General features: G+C 43.9%; 1 protein-coding gene across 6 annotated transcripts in view; it reads right to left on the bottom strand.

Annotated features, from left to right (window-relative positions):
* LOC146785286 (E3 ubiquitin-protein ligase TRIM39-like) overlaps positions 1 to 25,833 on the bottom strand; it is a 581,054-nt gene that overhangs the window by 506,994 nt on the left and 48,227 nt on the right. The window lies entirely within an intron of this gene.

Consider the following 25,833-nt stretch of genomic DNA (forward strand, 5'->3'; position numbering starts at 1 on the left):
TATAGGTTTACTATAGCTAAGGGTCACTGCACATAAAACCTATAAGTCCCCCCTATAGCAATCCTTTGCAATCCTGAAGGCAGGGTGCTTGGTTCGAAGTGAGAGGGTGCCCCTGCACGAGCAGGATGCCCCTGCAGCCTACGGAGTCCATTATTTCGGGTTGTCAGTGAAGCAGCTGTATACTATATAGAGGGGCACCGTGTAATTACGAGATGACCACCTCAAAAAACGGCTGCAACGAATCCTATCATGTTTGGTATCAAAAATGTTGGAATCATACCACCACACTGTAAATGGTGTGGGAGGTATGATTTCAAGCACTGGAAGAGCCCTCCGTTAGGCTCTCAGTGTTCCCGGTGGCAGTCTTCCAGACCCGGACAGCACAAAATGGTTGCTGCCGACCAGACACACATTTCTGCCCTCCTGCCGCTGAGCCAAGCTCAATCAGAGGAAGGTGGACCAATAGACATCCTGTCATGAGGAGGTGTGACTACCTCCCAGACAGGATTTTGTGCATTGGGACCAGGTGGGTGAGTTTGCCAGCTCCAGAAAGTCTGCATGAGGGGCACACTTGGTGTCCCCGTGCATAGTCCAGTTCAAACCAGTTCTGGGAGCCGTTGGCTCCTGCTCTGGCGCTAAACTGGGCAAAGGACATGGGAGTAACCTCCAGAGGGTCCCCTGAATCTCCCCAACCATTTCCCTAGGATACTTAAGGGCTTACCTGGGTGTAGGTCCCTAGATTCGTCGTGGGATAAGAGTCAGATCACATTGTCAACGGAACCCCTCTAAGTTTTTTGTAGGTCTGGGAGAAAGGTGGAAACAACAAACAAAAACCAATATCAATCCTCCCACTAGACCTATATTTCTTTCACAAGGCTGCATACAGCTCTATGGGACTAACCACAATTAGGGCTCACGGTTTTATGGTATTAATTTTTTTGCCATTTCCGTCTGTATTTATCCATATTTATTTTTGGGGTATTTTATCTGTATTGATCCATATTTATTTTCCCCACAAGTAAAAGACGCTGCAGCTAGTATTTTTCCACATTTATTGAAATGGACAATGCACTCATGCACTAGTTTGTTATTGGTCAACACAATACATTCATCTGAAAACTTTGCCATTCGCAGAATGTCCCAAATACGCCTAAAAGTGCTATCATCTGGTCCATATTCTCATTGTACCAATGACTCTTTCACCCCTCTACTATACCCCATACTCCAGTCCTTTGATGGAAACCACAACTCCTACAATGCACAACCCAATGCCGTTCTGCTTTCTAGTTATCCTCGTGAATCAAACCCATTCCACCACTCGTTCCCCTCTCTTCTCTCTCCAAGTCACTGACATCTGAATACAAATCTCACATCTTACCCTTCTCCTGATAATACTTAATGAGTTTGCCACCTCCTCAATCCAATCCAAACTGACATGATCGTGCCCCTCTCATCTCGCCCCATATGCCTCCAATCTGTATGCCGAGCTCCCATCTACCCCATCTATCAGTTCTGTAAAATGAATTACCTCATTGAAATCGTTACTGGCAACATAACCTCCTCGTCTCCATTTCTTCGAGTTATTGACCATCATGCAGCATCATAACCATTCACATTCGCGCCAGTTTTAAACCCCATTCACATGTGCCCAATCACTGTACGTGCTCCCAACTCCGTGACGCATTACCCCGCTGCTATACCTCGGTTATCCAATCATGTGTCAGAAACCTCAACGCGTGCAATGCTCTCCCCACTAACAGTTCTCATTCTGATCAACTATAACAAAAATTGTGATAAACACATGCTCGCAAATCCAACTTGCCCCCATCCCCAGAATCCCATGATGCATTCAAACTACATAATTAGTAAAAGAAATGACATGAATTATAAAACAAAATGAATGCTTGTTTCGTTACTCGAAAAAAGAAAACGCCTAAAACAAAATATAGGACTAAAAATATATGACATGACAAAAACATCACACACAGTTAAACTAGTCTTGTATCAGCCACAGTCCTTAAGATGTCATATGTGCACTTGTAACTGCAGAGAATTCAATCCAACTCTTCACTGTCTCCATAGTGATATGTTAATCTTGACTGAAATAACACCTGTGACATTTTTCAACGGGGTGCAACCCTCCTTCGGGACGGAGATATTGCTAAGCATGAAACATTGTTGAGTATGCACTCCTTCCCTTAAATTAATTCAATAGTCCGGGCTGAGACAGCTTCTCGGACACACACAGTTTTTGTGCTGCCAGTCGCACCAGAGTACTTCACAGGTCTTTAAAAGACCATTCACTTGTTAACGAGGCTTTGTTGTAAATACTGATAATGCCAGAGGTGATACTTACTCTGTGGTGAGCAATCACCATACCATCCTGTTTTGCAAAACTCTGCTGGAGCACGGCAGCGCCGCAAAATGTGCTAGTATTTTCCTGTTTTTACATAGAAATACAGACAAATGAAAACGTGTTTTCCGTCTATATTTATATGTAAAAATCAGTTTAAACGGAAAACCGGGAGCCCTAACCACAATGAGTACAGGGTACACAAACAATTTCTATTTCGACATAAAATAATGATTTATGAATAAAATACATTGTATCATTTATATAAAAAAAGGTTAAAAAACATTCATTGTATCCATCATTTTCTTCCACATTTCTTTTAGATGAATGTTCCACAATTTCATTTTTTGACAAAGATCAACATAGACTAGGTTTGTTATAAACTTGAACAATGCTATACATGTCATTCATAAGAACTTAAATGACCCCTACAGATTGACCACACTTTCATCCTAGCCTTTCACATCCAAATACATGCTCATTCATGCAAAAAATCATATCCTACCCTCCCTTGGTCGCACACACTATAAGGTCACCCACAAGACCGATGTATTACAGTCTTCGTGACAGTGTGTGGGCTGGGTATCTCACAAGCAGGTCGAATGACATGAACCACATCTGTGGTTGCCTAAAATGGGCATGAGGCCAGTGATAGATCTTTGTGTTTTGTCTATTTTCGGTCCATCTCCGGTATGTACTAGCGTATCTTTGAGATTCCGATTTCTTCTATATGCTAGTTTGTGAAGCTGTATTTTTTCTTCATCGTCATGGACATGAAGTATTTTCCAGTTTCTATTTAGAATGTTCCTTACTTTAAAGTTTAGTTGAGAATGATTGACAACACCTACTATTTGGTCATTGTTTTTCCGGACCGTTCCCAGTAACAATGCATCTCGGTTATAGTATTTGGCTCGTTTGAAGGAAGTTTTAACCAGACGCTTAGGATATCGACGATCCAAGAGGCGTTTAAGCAATTCACCATGTCTGTTAAAGTCTTTTATACTCAAGCAATTTCTGCGAATTCGTAAGAATTCGCCGAATGGAATAGAATCCTTTGGTCTGGAGCGATGGAAGCTACAATGCTGGAGGATGGTATTTTTTGCCGTTGGCTTCCTAAAGAAACTCCCCTGTAAGTCACCTGTCTCTCCTGAGATGAGTATATCCCAAAACTCTACTTCTGTAGTGCTGAATTTAGCCCTGAACTTAAGGTTTGCATCACTGGCATTAAGCCATTCTATATATTCTTTAAGCATGATGAAATAACCTATCCCTATGAAAAGAGGTCATCAATAAAATGTCTCCACATTTTAACATTTTCATAGAATGGTGCCGCCTCATTGAAAAGATGTTTTAGCTCATATTCATAGTCAGATCAGACACCACTGCACTTCTACCGTCTGGGCACGCTGGACTTCGTTTGGGCCTGACTTCGTCTCCCTTCCAGTCTGCTGCATTGTCTGTGCCTGTGCATCATACAGGAACCTTCCAAGGCCTGTGAAGTATCAAAGACAACCACAGTAATCTCCCTTGAAGTGTAGGAGTCACTCCCCTGCATTTGCAGGCACCACAACTAAGTCGACCGGTCTGCAGATCCTTAGCTCCTCTGGACTCGGTGGGCTCTGCAACACAGGTGGTGGTTTTCCACAGCTCCCGAGGCCTAATCTACCCTCTCACTAAGTTTGAGGCCAGTATCCCTCGTGGGGGTTGCAATTACAGAACCCCTGTGTACAGCGTCCAACTTGCAGTTGCAAAGGCTAGTTGGCTTCCTTGGAAGACGATATTTGGGCTCCAAGTAGCCCCAACCGCGAGCACCTCCAGTGACCAAAATCTTCAGCCAGACCACATTGTGTGCATTGTGGCCTCCATCTTTTAGTGAGCTGCTTGAGGTCCTCTCGCGACTCTAGTGCCTCCAGCCTGTGGGTCCACTTGAGGGTCACACTTGTAACTTTTGGGCTCCCCTGGTTGCTCGGAGCCTGCCCTGACTCCCCTGCCTTTGCTGAGTCCCCTGGACCTTGCTGGTCCAGACGTTACTCCTTCTTTGATTCCTTCATGCTTTACCTTTACCAAGGCTTGTGGTGGGCCCGCCGGACACTGACCCCTCAGCACTCGACATCCTTTATGGGACAGCTCGTATCGTATCTGGGTCCTGGTCTTCCTCAGCGTTGTCTAGTCCTCACAACTGCAGAGTCAAGGTAATCGCCATCTCCCCCTTAACCACCGACATTGGAAGGCATTCATCTTCCAAGTCTTCTGGTAACTCCTGAGTTGCATAAACTCTGTCCCCTCTGCTTTCAAGTACTTCTATTCAATAATTCACGTTTGGATTCCCACGGACACTTTCTCCTCTTCCAGCAGCAGCACTTTCCTAAAGTCCTCCATTGGTTTCGATAGCAGTTTCCGACACCACATCACACATATGCAAAAGGCTTTCCGGGTGTAGGTAACGTGGGTACTAGGGTATCCACGGGTGGGGTGGCTCTCCAACCTTCTGTCTTTCATGGGGTTTCTTCAGGGTCTACTGGGAAGGGTCCTGAATCGTTAAAAATCCAACCGTGACTTACACAGAGTTGTATGGAGCACGCGGTTGAATTCCCACACTGCACAAGCTTTGCGTGGGGCCCCTATCTACTCACATCAGGTGGTTCCTTGGGGTCCCAGCACTTCTCCATCCTCTTGACACGGTCTTGACTCCAGCCATGGTTCTTATACCACTTTTAGTATATGGTTGGGTCCCCTTCCCAGGGGCCACTGAGTATTTCGTTCTATTTACTGCGTTTCTTTGCTAAAGTATTGTGTGCATTGTGTTTATTTCCATGTTGGGGATATTGGAACACACTAGAGAGTATTATATAATAAATAAAAAAAATTATAAATACTTGGTGTGGTTCTTTTTCCCTTAATCGATACTAGAAGATTGCATTCTGGTGAGACAAACTGTTTTACACTCCTTCTGGACTAAGCCTGAAGGCTGCTCTCCACAGCTACCACTTAGAGAGTTTGCTAAAGTTGTCCAAGACCTCTTAAATCGCCATAAGGGTTGTCTGGACTGGTGCAAGGTGCCCACTTACATTAGTGGACATCATATACCAGGCCAGCTTCTCACAGCTTGCTTTTCACAGCTGCCTTGTATGCTGCTTTACCTACAGAGTAAAAAGTTTAAAAAAAAAAAAGAATTGATTTACTTTTCCGAGTGAAATACAAACATTCAAATTATAATTTCTTGATTGTGAGTTCCAAGAAACATCATTGGATATCTGCAAGAACAGCACAGCATGTAGATGAGAAAAAAAGTAGAAGATGTGAATAATGCCTCAATAAGACTTTCACTTTAGGCTAAGATTCCAGTCATACCTGTATTGTAACTGTGGGTGAGAGCAGGTCAGGATAGAAGGGAAAGCCAAAACTGGGTGGCCTCGCCAATAAATACACAAAATATAGAAGTCCACTGAGATATGTTCCTCAGTGATGTATGTGGCATGGTACATTGCCAAAGACTGGAGTCAGCTACAACGAGGGGCTCATTAAACAGTACAGTGTGAGGGGTAGTGCCTCATACAAGATGGTTATACCATTCCTCAGTGAAGCATGGGGCATAGTGTTCCATCAAGGGATGGCTATACCAGTCTACTGAGGGACACAATCATCAGTGCTGGGTGGTGAGCAGGGTCTGCATATGTGGATGCATTTGTAAGTAATCATACCCTGTAGGGCAAAAATGAATATTGACTTGAGCAATGATTGACTCTCTAAAGGTGCTCAGCTCCAGCTGCACAAGCTGCCAAATGAGGGGATGTTGCAGTTTATCCCACTCTACTGTTTGAATATAGGACTGTTGGAAAGTCTCCGTCATTTGCCAGTAGTCCTCATGGCTCTTCGGATACACCCTTCTTACTCATCCTATCACTTACTATCCCATAGACAGCACAGCCTAAGCGTGCTGCACATCTGCTGACTTTAGTTGAAGTGCTCTGTGCAGGTTTTATGTAAAATCTGAACTCTCAAGTCCAGACTTCTACCACCTCTAAAATCTATAGGTAATAATGCAGAAAGAAGGGGTGAGAAAAAGCCCATATAACAGCTCTTACTAGCTCAGCTAATGCAACCCTCAACCAGAGAGTACCAATGTCTCGAATATATAAAATCTGAATGCCACAAAGTGGGTTATTTGCCAAGGAACAACGCAAAGAAAATGGTGACCCTATTCATGTGCTGATGTGGAGCAAGAAAATCTAGTGGCCCTGAACAGAGACACCAAAAGCTCCTTATAGGTGATCTGACATAAGAATAAGCTACACGTCAGAAGAGAGAGGCGGTCCCACATACAGCCAAATTACAGCAGTTCTCTTCTTTCTAACCCAGGTTCTGAAAGAAAGATAGAATGATCACCTCTTGAGAACTACGTAAACTGGATGAAACCAGTGGCTAAAATAGAGATTGAAAATGCGAGCTTCAGTTCTATCTTACAGTTACACAATAAAGCTCCAAGATCTTCCAGTTTCCAGGTGTGAGAAGTTGGCCTGGCATATGCTGGTCACTAGTTATAGTGGCCACCTTGCACCAGTCCAATTCGACTCTTATGGTAGATAGGTTTAAGACAACCTTTTAAAGAAAGCTATCCTAGTGGTAGCTGTGGAGAGCAGCTTTCAGGCTAAGTCTCAGAGGAATGTAAAGCAGCTTGTTTTACCTTATAATCTCTTGAATTACCAAATGAAAGGACACCACACAGGTATATATATCAAATATATATGTATTTATTACTAGACACACTCTACTAATCTCTTTATGAGATTAGAAGTCAGGAACATATGCAAATATCAACGTTTCACAATAAGTTAAGCACAAATATGGCTGGGGCCCTAGGGGCGTACCAGACCATATACTAAAAAAGAGGTTTAGGAATGTCGACTTGCAAGGGGACAAGGCCTAGGGCCTGTAGAATCGCTGGGGCCTCACTAATCCACCCAAGGCAGGTAAGAAAAGGACCCACGGGAGACTCGTGCAGTGTGAGAACACAGCCACGGGTTCCCTATTGATTTCAATGGAGCAAGTCGCGGTTGGAATTTTAAAGTTTTAGGGTACTTCTAGAGAGTCTACAAGCAAGCCACTTACAAGGTAAGTAGTTCGTGGGCCAACACCCACGGGAGCACCGGAGTGCACAAGTTACCTCACCCAGGGAAGCCGGGTGCAGAGGTGTCTTTTGGTGTCGGGTCGCGTTGTCGTTTTCAATGGAAGCTGAAGAAGTTTTGCTGCTTGTGAAGACTGGCGAAGTGTGCGCTGGAATCCAAGGCTGGATTCAGGATGAAGAAGACCTGAAAGCAGAAGGGACAGTGTTCACAGTCACTTGCCAGTGACCCGGGGCCAGGAAGATGGATGCCCACGAAATCGGATGATCAAGGGTGTTTTGACTCTTCAGCCACGAGGTCCAGGAGGCGTCGACGATGACCAGGAGCTGGATTCGGAGTGTCCCACAAAGTCTGCAGCTTACGGAGCCAACAAGCCTTGGCAACAGCAAGTCTCGTGGAAAGTGAAGAAAGTCAGCGGTGCAGACCAGCCAAATCTGAGGGACTCACCCAGCAACAGTAAGTCAGGGCAGGCCTGGAGAAACCAGGGGAGCTCTTTGGTTTGATGAAAGTCTTCAGGGGACCCACAGGCCAGCCGGCAAGGGATCGCAAAGACGCCTTGTGAGGATTCGCTTCACAGGAGCCCACGGTCACTCGGGACAAGGTAGGCCTCTGATTTTCAAGGGAAATTCTGCTGGAGACTTGGACCACACATGGTCCAATGCACAAGTTTGTAGAACGTCGTGACGGGGTTGCACTCGACAATAGTGCACGGTACCCGGGTATTGCTGTTCCTCGTCACTCGTGGAGTCCACTCGCTTCAGCTATGCTGGGGACTCACAATGCCCTTCGAGAAGTCAGGAAATCCACTTCCAGGGCTGCAGGGACTTCGGACTCCGGCGGGAGAGAGAAAGTTTGCGACCGTGGATTCAAGTTTTTGGTGCCTGCCAAGCAGGGGAGTCACTCCTTGACTCCAAGGGAGATTCTTCAGTCTTCCAAAGGTAGTGGAACATTGAAGGGCCAGGATTCTTCTTGTAGAGCGTCGTCCAGGGATATCCGATTTGCAATGGCAAGGTTTCCCTATCTTATACTAAAGGAAAGTGAGGGACTAGATCTATGACCACTCCTATGGGAGGGTCAGGGGAGTGGGTGGTTAGACCCACTTCCCTTTTTCCAGTTTCGCACCAGAGCAGGGGCAGGTAGCCCCTGAACCGGTTTGAGCTGGCATATGCACAGAGGAGCCTACTGCTCCCCCAGTGCAGGACTTCAAAGCACTCTAGGAGTGCACCCACCCAGCCTCAATACATTAAATCCTGTCTGGAAGGTGGTTACACCTCCCTGTGACAGGATGCCTATTGTTGGGCCTCCTCCACTGCGAGTTTCAGTCAGCAGCAGGAGGGCAGCCCAGTGTCTGTGCTGGTGGCATCCATTTTGTGATGCCAGGGCTCTTTCAGATTTCTACCGTGTTACCACAGTAGGTACATGTCTTCCCCTCTAGAAGGGTGGGATCATACTCCCACACCAGTTACTGGTGTGGGGGTATGATTCCAAGTTGTTTGACACCAAACACCAAAGTTAGCATTTACCGCTAGGTTATAATGCACTTAAGAGTATATGGTTTAACCGCATCCACAAACAGCCACAGAGAATAGACTCTGCCAGCTGCAGAGGGGCCCTGCTCAGGCAGAGGCATCCCCTCACATTGTAAACCAAGCACCCTGCCCTCAGGATTGATAGGGCCTGCCTTAGGGGTGACTGAGGTTTATATGTGTGTGTATGGTGAGATATAGGGAACCTATACCTCAGTGAGGAGTGCTAACACTACCCCACTCAGGCTGCAGTAGCAGGCCTGTGGTGTCAGATTTAGTCTGCTTCCCAGGGGTGGCATAATACATGCTTCAGCCCCTGGTAGATCTGTGAAGTACCTATGTCCTTGGTACCTAAGGTACCTTATACTTGGGGCTCATAAGGTACCACAGTATCCAATCACTAGTGCATCTAATATGCACTCCAAGTGGTTTAGATAGAATAGAGAGACTGGGGCCCTGATTATCAGGGACCCAGCCAGACTATAGCCAGAAACCAGTGTTCACATCAGAAAAAAAGCGGGGGCAACATAAGTGCAGATCCTACTCTCCTACACCAGGCCAAGGTAATCCCACCCAAAACTGTGGAATTGATTTCAGAACAGTGATCTCCAGGAGCTCAAGGGATCGAAAGTGGAGAGATGCTAGAGAACAGTAGGCTCCATGCATGAACAACAGGGTCGGTGCTGGCCTAGAGAAAGCAAAACACCTCAAGAGCCTCAAAATCAAAGGCTTTCTCCACTCAGACCTCCAAATGAACCCTGTTGGCTCTTATTTATTCTTATTGGAAGTGAAGCATAACCATTCACGGCTCCACGGAACTCTCCTCCTGAAATAATTGCACTACATCCGGAATGCCGTACACCACTGATAACAGGGATTATCTTTGCACCATTTCTTGGAACTCAGATCACTGGAGAGTCTCTTGAAATGTTAGATTGCAAGTTTCTTGGGATTACTTCAAATGCCACCCCACCAGTTCAAAATCCATACCTAGAGCTTTAAGTTCCTCCAAGCCTAACTACCTGATTGACAATGACATTGGGGTGCTTCACTAAAAACAAATCCAATGAATTGCTTAGTAAACAGTTAGAAGGTAATCTGAAATATAGGTTTATAAATTGCATGCCAGGTACGTAAGAAAATCAATACTTATTTCAGGAAGAGGTAAATGTGTGATTTGCCTTTCTGAATGAGAGATGGGCGGACTGAGCTGGTCAGTCCACTGGAAGACACTTGCAAAGCATTTATTGTAACACCATTGAAATGGTTGTATTTTCACTCAGGAGGTTATAAATATCATGACTTTAAGTTTGAGAGTATCTCCTACTTAGACCACTTTGTCACCTTTTTTATGTAGCCCAAGTAGCTTTATTTTATTTTTGTAAATGTTGAAATTCTGTTGTGTTCAGGGCCGGACTGGCTGTAGAGGGCACCGGGCGTTTCCCTGGTGTGCCGCCAGGGTGGGGGACGGTTTTGGGCCCCCGATGGGACATTTTTGTTAAGGGGGCTGCAATATGGGCCCCCTCTAACAAATCGCCCGAAACCGGCCCTAGCAAACAGCTCAGCCGCACACCCCCTTGCCCCCCAGAGGGGGGCAACCGAGCAGTTTGCCAGGGCCCATTTTGGTTCCCAGTCCGGCCCTGGTTGTGTTTACTTTTCTTCTTACCTGAAGTGCTTAATTTGTGCCAGTGGTGCAGATGGTGCACATAGTCACCCATTTTAGAGACCTGGATTTAGGTTTCATCGTCGTGTTCTGGCCAAGTGTACAAAAGTGAAAGGAACACATTAAAGAAAGTGCAGCGTCCTCCGCAGCCCGGTAGCATGAAAATGAATTGTGCCACACAAGAAGCTGACACATACGGAGCTCAGTAGTACACGTCTTTTTTTCTCAGAGTGTAACGAATAACTGACACATACTGCATCATGAATTTTATTAACTACACCCAATCACTTACATCACTAGACTACGGAGTCAGTTAGGGACCATATGGGTCCCGCGCCCTATAATACACAAGACTCTTCGGAAAGGATCATGAAGAAAAAGAAAGTAAAATAGTGACAAAGGAAAAGAATGGCAAAAAAACTCCAAGAGTGAGATAAAAATACAGGAAGTTGAAGAAAGCGCCATGAAGTGCAATTAAGAATAGGATGCCTTGGCATCCACAATCCCACCTTTCAGCATGGCAGACAGCGAGCTCCAAAGAAAAACTTCGGACCGCTGCACTTATTTTTGTTACAAGTTAAGCACCACTATCTGTTATATTTTGCTGGCCTATTTTAGCAATTCTTTGTGCAGAGTAGCTGAAAGGCAGAGGCTAGATATGTTAACAACACAACAGGTAATCAGCAATAATTTAAATGAACTGGGCTCTGATGTCACCGGAGCTGATGCCGGTACAGCACACGGGGCGGGTACAAAACGGAGACAAACGATAAAACAGAGACCGCAGGCGAGACATGAACTGACTGAACAGTTCACACCAAGGATAGCATTCAGTCCGGTTCCAACGCTCGTAATTGTGGTAAATAAATAGGGGGGAGGACCTTAGCTTAAGTAATAACAAATCAGAGACCTGGAATCATGAGGAAAGGAGCAGGAGTTAGGTATGAGAGGGACTGGCATAACAAGAGAAGATTGATTGGTAATGACTTGTTGTATTATGTCAAGTTATTGTTCGGACTTCTATGTTAGAATTGCATTGTAATAATCAAGCAAAAAATTATATAGTTGAATGGGATACACTTGAGGAGCGATCTCATGCCAGCAACGCTCTGTCAGTGTGTATATATGTGTAGTATATTATTATGTCTTAAGTTGTCTGTTGGCCATAATACGCAAATAAGTAACACATGCTATAAACTTGGAATTACGATCTGCCATGCGTAGATATTGTAATAAGTTCTTCATACACTAGGTCTCTAAAGTTAACTACAAAATGCAAATAAAGACTTTTTTTTTTAAATTAAAAAATGGGAGCTGATGTCGGTGACATGGTTTGCCTATCCTGGGGCATTTTGACCCTTCCTAGCTAAGGTCTGCAGAAGAGGGTTGATCAACTGGAGAATCAGACAGCCTCCCTTAGCAGCGAGTAAATGTAGACTTGGGTGCTCTAAATCAGTGGTTCTTAGCCTGTGGTCCGAGGATCCTTGGGGGGGTCCACCAGGCCTTACTCAGTGGGTCCGCAACTGTATTTAAAAAAGAATGATATTAAAATTAAGAAATTTATCATTAATAAAACTACATACAAATATAGAAGCATAGTGGAAGATGGTAAAACTTGTTCTATATGCGATTGTGAATTAAGCAAAATATTGCAATATTGGAGCTTTGGTTTGGAGCATACTTTTTTTTGAATTTTTGTGTATTATTTTCAGCTTTCAATCCTAGAAATTGCCAATAATGTCTCACTGGAGGTCTCTGGATTCCAGTAACAATTCAGTGAGGGTCCAGAGAAGTCAAAAGGTTAAAAACTGCTGCTCAAGGTTACTGTGAGGTAGGGCAGGCAAGCAGGATGTATACCGGGGTGGGTGGCACACTGGAAATTACGCATACTGAGCCAGGGTCATCGCAACCCATGAAAAAAAAACAATTATTCAGTAGTTCAGGTGACAGAAGTCACCCTGCAAAGAATGTGATGTATAAACAGAGATTCACAAAAAATGCATTGAAACATAGGTAGGACAAATCTTACATAATGCAGCTTCATACTGAGATAAGCAGTTTGTAATATCCTGTTCATGTTAATGTTCTGCCATTATCTCTCCCCCTGCTCAGCCAGTTTGAATGTGCTGTGTGCTGCATGGAATTTTGGAGTTAGGATGCGTATTGGAATGTTGGGTGCCTGTGAGGTGAAGTGCAACAGTTGGAGAATGGGCTGAGCAGCAGGCAGGCTGCTCCTGGTGGGGCTGCTTCACAAGGGCTTATCTACTTGTAACTTACTTCAATAAATCTACATCCTACCTGCATGAACCTCCTTACTACATTATTTTGGCAAAGAGTTGGTGCTATAACAAGATTTCAGGGACCTGGCGAAAAAAAAAAAAAGGAGGACCTGAAGATGGAGCAAATGACAGAGCCTACAGATGCTGGAAACACAAAGTACATGAGGAGGTTTCCACAGGAAAGGAAAAACTCCAAACAAGATACAAGGGTATTCTACACAGAACAACAAAAGTCTACAAGAAAGAAAGAAGTCCTTCACAGAAAAGCAAAGAAGTCAACAAGAAACACGTAAAATGACACACTATGCCTCTCAGCCCCACAAGCATCATCATCATCTGACAGTCCTAGCCCAGGCGTGCTGTGTCCATCAACATTACTTACTTTGGACTTTCACGCTACAACCACTGATTCCGTCATCAAGTCTAACAACCTACAACGTTTAAATTCTTTTGGGTCATGTGTATGCATTTCTAGTCACATACTGCTTGACCCTGTGGACATTCAAAAACAACAAGGAACTAGAAGAAACTACGCAGTCAACAAGAATTGGAGGAATGGTCCCTGCCCCCTGTCGTCCATGCCTAATGACACAGTGCTGATGATTTCTCTCTACAGTGGGATGTTTGTTTCTGGCTACAACTTGCCACCTTGTGCATCGGTATGTAGGGAGATGTGTAGCTGCAGGACGCCTAAACGTGCACATTTGTTACATCACATGCTGTGGATCACGAGGTTTGTCTGGATAACTATTCTAACGATGTGGTGTTTCATCAACCTAGGGACCTGCTTGAGTGGGTGCCTACTGGCTGTCCTTGGTCTTGTCTGTCACCTTGGCAATGTTGTGACTGACTTTCTACCTCATCAAATGGAAGTTGTGGCGTTGGTGCCTTGCCTGCTCTGTGTCGGTTTCTGTGGGAGTGTGACATTGCTGGGGAGTCGTTTTTTCCCCTCATCACAGTTTCTCTCATCAGAAACACAGCTTCTGTGGCCGTTAAACTGCTGCTTTGCGGTTTGGAATTCTAACGATTTTATAGTTGCAGCGTGTGCAACATTACTTGCGTTCCTCGTCGCGTGAATCCTTGGTGTCATCGTCAACGTTGCTAGGTAGTTTCAGGCAGCTTCCTGAGCTGCTCAAGGATGCATGGGTACATGAACGCGCCAGGAACAACCCCGGCACTATGTAGGATACATCCCGCCATTTTCTTGAACATCAGATGAAGTCTAGTGTTATTGTTCAGTGCTGACGAGAGGCATGGCTGTGTCTGTGCCAAATATCGATGTCGGTTCAAAGCTACAGAGCTCTTCCTAAGTGTGTGCACCAGAGGTTACTTTACGTCATGGCCGCATGCTGTTTGGTGACTGTATAAAGCACACTGGACAGTGGATGTGGCTGTGATGGGTCGCAAGTATTAATTTCGTCTTGGAAGGTGGGCTTCTGTTCTTTTTAAACCTACTGCAGCACCTGGGTCGATATTATAAGTTCTTGCCTTTGACTTGAATGTGTGCGTTTGTTTTTTGTTGATACGCACACTCTTGGCATGTGTCAAGCTTTGCTTATTAGAAACTTGGCGTTTTCACACTGGATTGCAGCGACAAGCTCACCACTAACTCTTACAGTGAGCATGGACTTTGGATTACCTACTCCAGCCTGGACTATGCTCACTACAACTTTCTTGGAGCTGTTTTACGTGCAGTTTAATTTTGTGATACGTAGCTGCTTTGCTGCTCATATCCTGCATGGATTGTTCCTTACATTCTTTTCACATTTCCCCATGTTCTCACTTTACATTGTACTCTTCCCTACTAGAGGGATAGCAACGGGTTACAGACCCTGTTTACGTAACATTTATCTCAATGGGCTTTAGCCCCATTTGACTACTTCACATTTGTCACTATGGGTTACAGCCACTTTTGCTTACATTACATTTGCCTCACATGGGTTTTTCTCCCATTTACACAGCTTCTTGTTGTACTTACCCTCACTCAGAGTACCTTCTTATGGGTCGTAGGCCCATTCATGTTAGCTTTCCTGCCCTATGCCTGGAGGTAGGTTATGGGGATCAGTCCCATTAACAGTTACTTACCTTCTTCTGTTCCCGGGGTAGGTCATGGGTGTCAGTCTCATTTACATCAGCTAGTCACCCTTATGTCGGGGTAGCTCATGGGTTTTAGTCCCATCTACATATACTTGTGGTACATTATTAACCTTACTTAGGGTGTCTCTTATAGGGTGTGAGTTCCATCTCCGACAGTGGTTATCCTCATGAGGGCTGTCCTGATGGGTGTCTCTCCCATTTACATAGGTCTCTTCACTAACCTTTACATGAGTAATCCCCCGCTGGGGTACAGTTTTGTTTTAGTCTATGCCTAGACTTTGCTGTTCATTTATTTTTAACATTATGCTACCATTGTATTATTTCTCATTTTGAAATTAGGGGAGGATGAGTGATACTGTTTGTATTTCCTTCTCGGTTTTCTCACTTGTTCAGTTCTCCTTGTGATGTTACATTCTCTTTTCATCCATGGAACTTGGACTATATTGGATTGTTATTCTTCCTTTGCCCATAGCCTCTCTCTTATCGTAGTGTGTTTCTCTTTCTCCTATATCAGATGGAGAGCCTCTCTCCTCTACTGTGTGTGTCTGGGTGCCATGCATGTCTTCGGAGTGTATTGTGCTATGTCTTCCTTTCTTGCATGCCTGCCTGGCGAGTGGGTGTGTTTCGGGGTTGCCTTTGGTGAGTTTATGTCCATCTTCCTATTTGTTGTTTCCTATGTCTTTTCACTTTATTCTACTTGTTTGAAATTTATAGATAGAGAGGATGGTTCATATTAATTTTTGTATATTTATCCATCACTTCCTTTTCATGGTCTTCCTCCTATCTCTTCGCTCTTTCCAATTGTTCATTATGCTTGCATTTACTCTGTTACTTAGTGTTCACATTGTTTTATCTTCTTTCATGTAACCATATTTATGCTTCGGTTATATAAGAAAGGGGGTATGTAGTATCCTGTTCATGTTAATGTTCTGCCATTATCGCCCCCCCCCCCCCACTCAGCCACTGGGAATGTGCTGTGTGCTGCATGGAATGTTGAAGTTATGATGCGTATTGGAATGTTGGGTGCCTGTGAGGTGAAGTGTGAGATTTGGAGAACGGGCTGAGCAGCAGGCAGGCTGCTTCTGGTGGGGCTGCTTCACAAGATCTTATCTACTTGTAACTTACTTCAATAAATCTACTCAATCTACATCCTACCTGCGTGGACCTCCTTACTACACAGTTGTAGAGGAGTTTTTTCCTCAGACACTGTTCCTGTTTACCAAATAATCCACAAAAGTGCACTCCCTGTACTAGAGTTAGGAGGACTGGTTGTCACACTTTTATGTTGCAAGGTGCGGAGTTGCTTCGCATGTTTTATGTATAGAAGGGGCTTTCGCTCGAACACCGGAAACAGGACGTATGTTTGGGTGGGCTGCCTGTTATGTTTAAGGTGGGAATGCATTATAAATAATAGAGCTGCCTGAAGAACAGAGGGAAGAGCAACCTCACAGATGCTACACTGACATGAAAGAGAGGATTGGTTTCCTTGGGTTCCTTTTCAGAGGAGACATGGTCTGGCATTCGAGTCTGACTGTTCCTGTCGGAGCAGGACTAAGGCTGATTTTCATATGGCTGATTCCTGACTAAGTTAGAATGGTTGACAAAACAAAACATTGTAGTCCATAGTGATTACCAGTGCTTGATTTGTAATAGAATAAGTCCTGCTGCTCAAAGTTATTGTCAGAGGCCGACGGTTTACACTTTTAATTGTCAGCAGGACCTAGACACTAGGGCTGGGAAGTCTTGATTACACCGCGTGCCTCCTTCATCCATGCACAGACATTTCCTGCCTTCATCTTGCTTTACCCTCTTTGTGTTAATATCTTTCTTGCTTTGGGTCAAAGTCTGATGAGGAGAAATAAGCGCTGGTCCCCAAAAATGAGGTGTAGCACCGAAGGAGTATGCAGTTCCTGTAGGGTGGGGAAAGAAGAGAAGGAGGCTAGGTTGGTCAACACCCTTACTCAGTAGTAGAGTGTGGGTGTCTCCCAATTTGGGAAGTGGGGCCCTCACACCCATTTGGGTGTCATGCTTCATCATAGGGCTTGCTCCTAGTCGGGCCGGCGCTGCAATGCCTGACGGGCATCCTATGAGGGGATCTTTGTCAGAGATTATTTCCCCCAAGCCGTATAGGCCAGGTGCGTGCGAAGGGCCTAGTGGTGTAGATTTGAGGTGATGTGAGGAGAAATAAAAAGAGGCTAGGTGGTGCTCCAAAATGATTTTTAAATCTGCGAGCCCACTTGTCTCAATTAAAACCAGAATAGGGATATCGTCGATTATAATGGTCGTAGGTGTCTATATGTGTGTAGTCATGGTCAACATGTTTCTTGCTTTATGTATGTAAATCACTCTGCAATTCTTCAGTACCTTTCTTGAGGCTCTTTCTACATGGATGGTTGGTAATGGAAAAGGAACCAATCACTCTGATGACCCTTCACTGAGGTACCTTAATAATACAAATCATGGGGCCAACCCAATTCAGTTTCAAGTCACGTCTCATCAATAGTTAGGCAGAGCAAGGATAGTTACAAAAGTTAAGGTAATGAGTTTCCTGGATAACAGGTGCCGGGAACCTACCCCTCGCTCTGCCTCATTGGGAGCCTCTTCCCCTGGAGAAGCGTAATGTTATTTACTTACTAACACGGTTTATTTTTATTTTTTCTGTGCAGGTCATGCAGGATTTGTGTGGACATCGGGGTATTATCACAGAATCTTGTAAGGATGGCGTGGCTTTCCTAGAGAGACACTAACATGGATCCAATTGCAGCGAGTCTAACTCTTTTCCAAAATGAGAGTTCTAAAACTGCAACACTAGGAAATGGTAGCTCAGGAGTCAGGGGCTCAGTAACTCAAGTATGTGTCGGCTTGTAGCCAATCTAACTAATAAAGAGAGAGGAGGACATTTTGTGTGGGGATTAAATCACCCCAGATATTGGAAGAACGTTGGATCTTAAAATTATTGCTGGTATAATATTATAGAATGATTGTAGCCATTTTGTTCAGACATTGTTTGATAGCACATAGTTTATGTAGGATGGGTGTATGGATGATATAGCGAGACATTTGGGAGTCAAACTACTTTTGACGGATAGTCTGATGACAATTGTGCTTATGGTGATTCACTCAACATGGCATTTTTGAACACTCTGGTATGTTCCTGGCACGTGTGTGCTGAACTAGTTGAGTTGGTAAAAAAAAAAAAGTGTAAAACGTGCCTTTTGAAGCATGTCGTCCATATTGCTTTGAGAACATCTAAACAGGCGCTCATAGAATTAACGGACTCAAAGATGTTGAATACTGTCAAAGCAAGTCCCTGTTTACTGGGTGATGTGCTTCCCCAGTATGCTCATATTTTTGAGTACAAGCTTTTTCATCCCGGACTCTATGACAGGCAGAGAAGCACTACTCGGGAAAGAAGCTTTAACATGATCAAATTTCCTAATCTATTTTGTCCAGCACTAATTTAAGAGCAAACACTGATCACCCTCTTTGAATCTTTGGCAAAGTGGAAACTTGAAAAAAATGTTTAAGTGCAGCTAGCACTTCCAGTATTGGACCTCCATGAATGTCAATGCATGGGAGAAGTTTATAGTTCGCGGAACTCTGCAAAGTGCCAAAAAAAACTCTGCAGAGTTCGCAAGTGGCAGAGTGCAGTGCGAACTGCGGTTCATGCTAATCTTCCTGCCGCTCGGGTAGAAATTCTACCCGAGGGGCAGCTCGCGCACACCAACTTCCTATTAGCAAGCGCAAGCGGGGAAAAAAGTCTGCTGCACTACGTGGAGCGGAGTTTTCTGCACTCCGCGAGCTCAGTGGAGCGCAAAGTTCAAAAATCTCTGCAAACTCTGTGAACGGAACGGAGTTCACTGCCCAGGCAGAACAAATTAGATTATCACTTAAAGTAGAGCTTAGCTAGTTTGTGTACCTTGCATTTAATTTTTGACTAAGATTTTTGAATGAAAGGGGTTTCTACGCACACTGATTACTAACAAACGGTAAAGTTTATGCAATAAATCTAGACATACTATGGAGAAAAAAATGTGAATGATTGTGTCCTATGATCTATAGCTTATTGACACCACTCAGTGAAGCAATGAGGTCAATGTTATGGTCACACCAGACCATATCAAAGTTGTGAACAAGAGGACACCATTTCATTTGATGTGTGTTCTGAAAGGAGGACGTCCAATCTAGCATCAGGTCACCTATTGAAATGGAAATATGGACAGGCATGATAATGGTGCAGAAAGTAGGGCACGTAAATAGAAGGGTGCAGTCTATAGGACAGTATTATTACAACTCGACAAACTGCACACATGAATCCAGTATTCTTGTAGATGCTCTATCTGGATAAACCCAATTATGATAAATTCCTAAAATGACTAAGCCAGGGCGAGAAATCCAGGTTGATGAAAATTGATTATGAGGTATTGTCAGAATTACAAAATGCCCTTTTCCAGGAAAATCCAATGAATAACATAGAAAAAGAAATATATTCTTGAACCTGGTTAGACTAAGTATTTCTGTAAAAAAGTTTACACAACCTCATGTGTAAAGAACTTTAAGAATGTAAACAAAAAGGAAAAAAAGAAAAAGCTAACTGGGGAAAAAAACTGGACATGGTAGTCTTTAATCTATGTTTACCAAAGTATGAATGGAAGCTCAAACGAACACAGCATCAAAGGAGGATAGGGGAACAAGGGGTATGTGGGGAAGGGGACTCTCAAACAAAAAAATGTAAAGATTGAAAAGGACTTGGATGAGCGTTAATAGGTGAACCCTCTAAAACAGAATAAGGAGGATGAAGGAGAACAGAAAAGACGGAGCCAAGTTAACAGGATATACGTATTGTATCTGGTATTTCTAAAGCACGACTATCACTCCGCAGGAGTATCTTGGCACTATGCAGAAATAGATGGATGGTACAGGGTGGTCCGAGTTGCCTTGGAGAGACTGAAAGGGTTAAATGAGAGAGAAGCATAGAGAGTCAGGAGGCTCCAAAAATCCAGGTTTTTAAGGATTTCCTGAAATAGGCGTCAGATTGGATGAGACAAAGATGGCTGGGGAGTGTATTCCATGATTTTGCCCCGAGGACAGTTACTGATCTACCTCCTCTACTTTTATATTTGAAAGGTGCAGGTTTTAAGAGGTTAGCGGAGGTGGATCTCAGAATACGTGTTTGTGTATAGGGCGAGAATCTAGATCTTAGGTACATGGGTCCTGTGGCTCTAAAAGTAATGACGAGTATCTTGAATACCACTCTTTTGTGGAAGGGTAGCCAATACAACACTTTTAAAGCTGCGGATGCTGAGGAGCAACGTGACAGCTTAAATACCAGGCGGGTTGCTGAGTGTTGAACGGTCTGAAGTTTTTTTTAGGATTGCTTTGTTTGCACCTGCATGGAGGCTATTGCAGTAGTCTAGCCTAGATGTTATTAGGCTGCTGTAACAGTTTTCCTTGTGGCTGGGAGAAGGTCAAAAAGAAAATTCAGGGATTTGATCAGCTAACAACACTTCCCTGCCACTGATAGTGCTTGCGGACGGAAGGATAGGGTAGAATCAAATTTTATCCCAAGTTTGTTTACTACCTCCACCGTATTGGGTGGTGGAGGGGTATTTAGTGGCCATCAGGGACTGGGGGTAAAGGTATTGGCTTTGCCTAGGAGCATGATTTCAGTCTTTTCCGAGTTATACTTTAAGTGATTCTGCTTCACCCAACGAAAGACCTCTGTAAGACAATGTTGGAAGTTTTCTTCAGCATTGATCGAATGTTTAGCTCATGTTAGAATCAGCCGAGTGTCGTCTGCATAAGAGGTATTTTCCATGTTGAATGATTATATCGATTCTATAAGTGGGGCCATGTAGATGTTAAACAGTACTGGACTCAATACAGATCCCTGACGGACACCTATATGCAGAGGTTTCATGGCTGACTGGTAGGGCCCAAGCGTGGTAACTTGCTGACGGCCTGTCAGGAATGGTTTGAGCCAGGCCAAAACCAGATGGGAGATGCCACATGCGTTGATGTGATGTAGCAAGATCTCATGGGAGATGGTATCCAATGCAGCCGATAGATCTAACAAAATCAGTACTGCGTTTTTTCCCTTCATCCAGGGCGGATTTAAGGCTCTCCGCGGTATGGAAAAGTGCTGATTCTGTGGAGTGTAATGGCCTAAAACCTGATTGAGTCGAATATAGGATGTTTGTGATTTCCAAAAAGGTCATAAGTTGACTGTTGGCTATTTTTTCAGTAATTTTACTGAGACAGGGTAGTAAGCAAATAGGCTGGAAGTTAGAAAGGGTGGTGGGATCTAACAGCTGTGTTTTTTTCTGGAGGGGCTTAATGGACGCGATTTTCCAGTCTGGGGGTACCTCTGCTAATGAAAGTGATGAATTGATTATACTAATAATGAATGGGTTCACAATGTCAACAATGGTGTGAAGGATTTTCGGAGGGCAAGGGTCAAAAGGGGATTCCGATTTGCAGAAGCGGATAGTTTGGCGGGATTGTTCCATATCAATCATTTGAAATTAATATAGGTAGTGCACTTTATTCTGGACTTTAGAGGCTGGTCTAATGGTGGTGGGAGGGTGGGGGGGGGGGGGGAAGGTATATCCTTAAAATTGGCATGAATGTTTTGAATTTTCTGTTAAAAAAATATCCGCTATTTGATTACAGAGAGATTGTGAGAGAAATTTCTCATTCGAGTGCTTTGGGATGCGTGAAAGATTTCACTATCTTAAAAATAGTTTTTGGGTCAGAGTCAGCTGAGGCAAGTACTTTGGAGCAATATACTTTCTTTTCTAGTCTGGTTAGATGAGGATAGGCTTTTAAGGCTTGTTTGAACTGAGAAAGATCTTCTGATTTATAGTTTCTTCGCCATCGGCGCTCAAGCTGCCTACATTGGAGATGTCGATCTATCAATTTTTGTGTGAACCAACAACAAGAGGTTTTAATGATGGGGTTTGTCCTTTTTAAGTTGACTGGGGGGTCTAGAGTGTAACAGAGTAGGGACATCCAAGAGTTAAAATTTTGGGAGTACCTAGCATGGTCTCCTTTTAAATTGGCTATGATGTCTAGAGCTATATTATTAAGATCAAGGTTGGTTAACATTTTTGTTCCATTTACAGACCATGGTGGGAGGGCCGCTGGAACGGCTCTGTATGTGGTTGGTAGATGTGCGATTTATCTCAAATGGGGTAAACCAGTGGTCCGTCCAGGCCATAGGTAGTGGGGGATTGATTTTAAGGGATTGGTAATCAGAACATATTCCATCCAGTGTATGTCCGGTGCTATGAGTGGGGGAGCATACTAGCTGTTCTAGATCTAGGGTGTTCAGTGTGTCCAAGAAGTTTTTAACTCCTGGTTCATTTTTGCATTCTAGGTATAGGTTGAGGTCCTCAAGGAGGGTGAACTTGGAGTACCTAAGGATTAGAGGACCAAGGCCATCCCCCAGCAAGTCTAGGAATTGGGTGCTTGAGCCTGGCAGACGATAAACTAGGCCTCCAGGGAAGAAAGTAGACCCATCGATTTGAAGACAGAAACCTAAAATTTCAGCCCCTTTTAGATCAGTGATGTCAAAGGAGGAGCATTTGAGCGTATTGTGGTAGAGAATTGCAAGCCCACCTCCGTGTGAATCCTATCTATCTTGTCTTTGTAGGACGTACCATTGGGAAGGGCCTGAGCAAGGTCTGGGTCACACCACTCCTGGAGCCATGTTTCTGTAACAAACAGCATATCAAGGTTCTGATCCAGGATCAGATCATGAATGATCTGAGTGTGCTGGGGGAGAGATGGAGCATAAAGTAGTCCTCCTAGGAGTGAGTTGGCGAGCCTTGCTGCTTTCTTAGGTTGTTCTGGTTGCAGGTTAAGTGCAAGCTTGCTTTTTATACAGGTGATGGGTCCGTTCCAGTTTTCCGGGTGCAAGTAATTGTCACAGTTCTGTGGGGTTTTATTGACGCTTAGTAATACATCTCTTGTTAATGGCATACCCGGTTTAAAAAGGGCAACATTTTCCATAAACAAAGGCATGCCTAAGGTCGACTCCCCAATATGTTGGGGCCGGGACACAGAGCATGGATGCCCACATTGGAAGATAACAAGACATAAATTGCTTAGTTACAATAGACAATTTGGTAGATGGAAAAGACAGTGAAGGAAGTGAGGAAAGCTATAACTTTGATATGACTGAATGTGCTAGGAGAAAACTGGGAACTGGATGATGCTACAGGAAGATGTCACATTGCTAACACTGTGGATGAATGTAAGGAAGACAGGATGGTCAATGGTATTGAAAAAAAAGTAGCGTGGATTCTGGTTAAGAAACCCGAAGTGAAGTGTTTTACAGACATACATGAAAGCTGTGGCCCGATTTCTAGTTTGCCAACATGATTGCGTGACAACTACTTTTACATGGAGTAATTCTGTAATCTTGGATGTTTTGGTCTTTAAATTGCGTATTTCACTTCCTCAGTTTTTATTATTGGATTATTACTCATTCTTCATTTACTCATTCAGTTAGTTGTTATGTTTTGTAAATGGGGATTGTGTGCTGCGCTTATTCCCATTTTGAAGTAGGTGATTAAAAATATATGTGTTTAGGTTTATAAAACATTACAATTAAACTCTGGCTAAGATCACGAATCACTAAAAACAACCAACTTTACTCAAAAAGCAGAATCATCACTGCAAACCGAGAATACTTGACCAGCACGTTACATGCAAATGAATGCCTATTGGGCGGTTTATAGTATTCACAGAAAGCTGTGCTGTCTCCCAAGCGCTCAAAACAACATTTAAACCATTTGACTATTCAGCCCTGGGATTGGAAATTCACAACCGGGATATATTTTACAATACACTTTCATGGTTCTAGTTTCCACCCCACTGAAAGCTTTTCTAAGCCATAGGTGCATTCAGCCTCAAACCCCCAGTAGACACTGGGTAAGCGGGCATGTCTTTGATCTTCTTGCACAGACCCTACAACACTCAAGAGTGATAGGTAGATTTTTTTAATGCATTTGTCACTTTGATTGACAATAAGAACTAAACAAGCATTTGCAATGCAATAGGTCTCGCATTTGCGGGAGTTAGAGCTATTGGCAGTGTAAATGACAATGTCTTTAACCTATGCGCTTTCCTTTACAGTGCAGTGGCCTTTGAGACCTTATACATTTTTTGCAATGCAGTATATTAACCTGGGTTCTGTGCTGCCAGGAATTGAATAGCTATACAATTTCTATGCACTGGGTCATGAAGTCTGATTCAGGAATATACGCAGTTAGCAGAATGAAGTCTAGTGACGGATTTTATTTAGCTAGATCACTGATACTCCAAGTATGGCTCTGGTGCCACTGGCAGCCCTCTTGACCTTTACATGCGGCCCACCTGGTGAACAGCAGCACAAACTGCTGTTTAGCTGCTGAGCACTAATAGTCAGGAAAAAACGTTTAATAAAAGGGCAAGCATTTATTAACCTGCAACTAAATGCTTGGCTGTTTTTTTTTTACCATTTTCCTAGAACTCCTTGCACAATCCCTGGCCCACCCAGATCCTGTATGCCCACCCTCCTGGCATCAGTGTGGCCCTCGGTCATACCACAGACTGTACTTTGTGGCCCCTGGGCAAATGTTTGAGGGGACCCATGAGCTAGGTCATCAAATTTAATGAATAATTTGCCTAAAAAAAAACCCATTAAAAATGTAAATGGACCTTTTACCAGTTGTGTACTAATTGAGGGAAAAGCGCTATTCCAGATGAGGTAAGAGCACTAGAACACGGTTAAACAATTGGTTAAAAGTGACCCCACACTGAAGCACATATTTAGCTCAGTTGTAGAGTGCGTACTTAAAAGAACCAAAAGGGCTTGGCATAGTTAGGTTTTGGAGAAATCAGTCTCGGCAGTGCAAATATTTGTTTTTAAACTGTGAAAAACAAGCATAAACATGGTAAGTACCAAATGTGCTACATGAACATGAACAATGTAAAAACCAATATGACTGTCTAGCATTTGTGCCAGTCATTTCTGTATCAACACTTTGAATGAAGTAGGAGTCTTGTTATCTGGATGCCAGAGCTGGGTTATATTACTCTGTTTCCTAGGAAGTTAGATGAGTTTCAACCAAGTCACCATTTTACTTCATAATACCTTGTTACCAAAACTTGCGACTGAAAAACACCCAAACCATTCTTCATCAATCCCAACCTCTGACAGCTACTCCCCTCCTTGACACAGTCCTTATGAGAGAAGCAGCAGCAATGAAAGTTCACAATTACAAACACAAGGCACACATCTTTCCTGCTATAATCTAGTTGAAAGAAAGCAAGAAGTAGGAAGGAAGCGAGGAGCTAATCCAACAGGATAACTTGGACTGGAAGTTCCCAAGATGAGGGTGGGCTAGCCAACAGCAGGGCACAGATATAAGCTCACATTAAAGTGAGACAGGAGCATAGCTTCAGATTTGCACACCACTTGTGCCGGGTCCTGAAAGAGGTCTGAAGAGCTTGGATTGCGTTCGAGCTCTGACAAGGCTATATTCAAATATGAAAGGTAACCCTTCTGTGCGCACCCTCCCCACTGTTCTTTCCACCACTAGGTGGATGATATGCAAACCGGCCACAAACCACCATGCAGCCACTGTCCCATCCACTGTCTGCATGAATACACGGCTCAAACCCAGTGGCAGCTTTCCCCTTGGGGCGTGGGGGCGTCGCCCCCACTGCTTTCTCGCCGTGCGAGAAGACAGAAACATAATGGTAATAACTACCATTTTATGTTTCTGCCTTCTCGCACGGCGAG

Source organism: Triturus cristatus, chromosome 11 (genome assembly GCF_964204655.1).
Source record: "Triturus cristatus chromosome 11, aTriCri1.1, whole genome shotgun sequence".
In the NCBI taxonomy this organism is placed as follows: Eukaryota; Metazoa; Chordata; class Amphibia; order Caudata; family Salamandridae; genus Triturus; species Triturus cristatus.